The sequence below is a fragment of the Myotis brandtii genome, unplaced genomic scaffold (assembly GCF_000412655.1).
Source record: "Myotis brandtii unplaced genomic scaffold, ASM41265v1 scaffold421, whole genome shotgun sequence".
NCBI classification, from domain to species: Eukaryota; Metazoa; Chordata; class Mammalia; order Chiroptera; family Vespertilionidae; genus Myotis; species Myotis brandtii.
In genome coordinates this window covers 2413024-2416409 of record NW_005366140.1, presented here as the reverse complement: position 1 = coordinate 2416409, position 3386 = coordinate 2413024, and the positions used below count along the sequence as shown (strand labels likewise).

Genomic DNA, 3386 nt, shown 5'->3' with positions numbered 1-3386 from the left:
TTTTTTTTTTTAACCCAACACCCATGCCTCCCTTCTTCAGTCCAGGCTTCCCCAGTTCTTGTTCCTCCATTTGGCCCAGCTGTGGCCCTACAGGACCAGGTGTCTGTAACCAGTTCTGTTCCCCTAGACTGGGGGGCTCCTCGGGGAGCAGGCCCAGGGCTGAATCATCTCACAGATCCTGGTATTGTCCTGGCCCTGTGGGCACATGGTGGGTGCTGGGTAAAGTCAAGGGGCTGGGGCTAGATGATAATGGATCAAGGTAAACTCACTTTCAAGATAAGGTAAACTGAGGTCCAGCAAGGGGCAGCCTTGTCCAAGGTCCTTGCTCAGTCCTTTCCTGGTAAGGCCCAGGGAGCTTTCCAATCCTGCGGTCACCAGCCCTGTCCCTGTTGCCACTGTGCGTCCTGGGCTCCCAGCTGCTGCTGAGCTGCCTTCCGAGTCATGAATTATGAATGGGGCAGCAGGCTCCAGTGACAAGCCCGGCCTGGAGAACATGCCAAGGACACCAAGTGTCCCTCCGTCGCCAGGTGGCCTGACCCACCCCCTCTTCAGGGAGACCTGGGGTCCCCCCAGCAAGACCCCATCTCGGCATTCTCTCTTGTTTTGCAGATGGGGAAACTGAGGCATAGAGCCGGACAGTGACTCAGATACCAGGTGAACACTGGCTTCCGGGGGTAGGGTTAGGACTCCTGGAGGCGCCAGTAGCACCTGGGTGAGGGGTGAGCACTCCATTCCAGGAGCTTGCGTGACATGAGGGCTGTTGTAGAGGGATTCAGGAGACCCCAAGGGACCCCAACACCATGTTGCTAACCACAGCCCCAGTGTCCATTTCTCACCAAACCCTTTTCCCACAGGAGCTGCCCAGTGTGGAGCTGAGTGCTCAGGACTGGACTCAGCAGGCTCAGAGTGCAAATCTATCCGTTCCTGACTGTGTGACCTGGGCAAGTGGCTTCCCCTCAGGGATGGGGCCTGTTCTCCCATCAATAGAATGGCCAAAGCCCAGCCAGTGTGGCTCAGGGGTTGAGCATCGACCCAGGAACCAAGAGGTCACTGGTTCAATTCCTGGTCAGGGTACATGTCCAGGTTGTAGACTCGATCCCCGGTAGGGGTGCATGCAGGAGGCAGCCGATCAATGATGTTCCTCTGATCGATATTTCTCTTTCTCTCTCCTCCCTTTCTCTTTCTCTAAAAATCTATTTAAAAACATATTTAAGCCCTAATATTTGGCTCAGTGGATAGAGCGTCAGCCTGCGGACTGAAAGGTCCCAGGTTCGATTCCGGTGAAGGGCATGTACCTTGGTTGTGGGCACATCCCCAGTAGGGGGTGTGCAGGAGGCAGCTGATCAATGTTTCTCTCTTATTGATGTTTCTAACTCTCTATCCTTCTCCCTTCCTCTCTGTAAAAAATCAATAAAATATATATATATTTTAAAACATATTTAAAAATAAAATGGCCAAGAACTTTTCTCCCTGGTCTAGGGCTCATTCAATAACCTTCTCAACAGTGAACTCCTATTTGTGCTTAAGAACCCCAGTTCCCTTGCCCCTTCCTCTAGTCTAGGTTCCCCTAGCCCAGGGGTGGGCAAACTTTTTGACTCGAGGGCCACAATGGGTTCTTAAACTGGACCGGAGGGCCGGAACAAAAGCATGGATGGAGTGTTTGTGTGAACTAATATAAATTCAAAGTAAACATCATTACATAAAAGGGTACGGTCTTTTTTTTTTTAGTTTTATTCATTTCAAACGGGCCGTAGTTTGCCCACGGCTGCCCTAGCCCCTAGCCCTCTATCTAACCCCACAGAACTTGGGGCATCTGTGTCCAGCTTTGTCCTCCTAGACTGGGGCTACTTGGCCTAGGACTGAGTCATCTCAGGAGCCCTGGCATGCTCCCAGCTGTTGGTTCCCCCACTGTCTTCTCTCTCAGCTCCACAGGGAGGACAGTTGGAATATCCGTGACTTTGCAGCTCAGACTTGCCTCTCTCTTCAGACAGGCACTAGACAGGAGTCTGCAGGGGTCGCCACAGAAGGCATCAGGATGTCGTATTTTGGGGAGCATTTTTGGGTAAGTATGACCCACTCTTATTTTGGTGGGTTCTCCTAAAAGGGCTTTTATGGAGGTGGGGGGACCTGGCAACTTGTGGGCAGAATCTTGGGCAAGTGGAGAGTCTGTAAGGAATAGAAGTTAAAGGCTGGGCTTGAATCTACATCCCCAGACCAAATGGGCCTTGTGACCTTGGCAAAGTCACAGCTTGAAAAACAGAGAGACTGAGGCTCAGAGTAGGACTCTTTTACCTGAGGTTGCCCAGTGAGAAAGTGCAGGATCAGGGCTCAAACCCAGGGCCAGACAGAACTTCCAGGATCCAGCATTATTCCAGCCAGAGGATTTCCCTGTCTTTCCCATTCTGGAGAGTCGGGGGTGGGGGTGGGGGGAGTCCATGGCCACCCCACCCATTTGCCCTCCAAGCTGGGGACTACTTACTGTGACCCAGGGGCCAAGCGAGATGGACTTGCTTTCATTTATTCATTCATTCACACTCTCCATCCCGCCCACCAACATTGCACACCCAGCCAATTCCGGGGAATGCTTCCCCCCAAGAGACTCCACCCCAACTCAGACCCCAGGGAGCCCCCAGTCTGGAGGACCCAGAGCCAGCCTGACACTTCCAGCCCTATCGTACCTCGTACCTCGGAGGCACCCAGAGGAGGAGCCAGGACAGAGCCATGTTTGCCGTGGGCTTTGAAGGCTGAGATTTTCCAGGCATTCCAGGCACGGGAACAGCCTGGACGAAAGCCCAGAGGTGTGACACTGGCTGGCTAGTAGAGGACACCGAACTCCTCCTGCAGGGCCAGGCCGATGGGGAGCAACCGAGGATGTGTGACCAGGAGAGTCTAGGAAGGACCAGGGCAGAAAGCCCCTTCCCCAGTTGCTGGCCCTGAGCTAGCAGAGAGGAAGTCCGTTGCTAGGCAACTGGTTGCCCCTAGCAACTGGCCCTGCTCCCTTCCTTTCTCCCTCCCCAGTTGGGGCTCTTCTTACTGGCCTTGCTTTCTTAAAGGGGCCACACCCCCTTGCCACCTGTGGGGACCTGACCTGTCCCCCTCCCCAAAGGTCAGTCTCCAGATTTGCCTCTGAATAGCTGTGTGACCCCCGTAGGGGCTGCCTCTCTCTCTGAGACCCTGTTGGCAGCTCTGTGTACGGGTGCTGACCGGTTGAGGATCAGTCACGTTGCCCACGCATTGGAACCCTGACAACGGCACCTACATTTATTTAACATTTCTTTTTAATTGCATGAGGCATGCAAGCTCCCTGGAGAAAATTCAGATCAGCAAAGAGAAAATAGAAGCCACCCCCGACACCCCCCCCCCCCCCCAAAAAAAAAATCCCCGCC

General features: G+C 53.8%; 1 long non-coding RNA gene across 1 annotated transcript; it reads left to right on the top strand.

Annotated features, from left to right (window-relative positions):
• The first annotated feature begins 292 nt into the window (after nt 1-292).
• Nucleotides 293-940, top strand: LOC102242467. The gene is made up of 2 exons (XR_001363595.1): nt 293-654; nt 855-940. It is a non-coding gene; the product is annotated as an uncharacterized LOC102242467 (long non-coding RNA).
• Nucleotides 941-3386: the final 2446 nt, after the last annotated feature.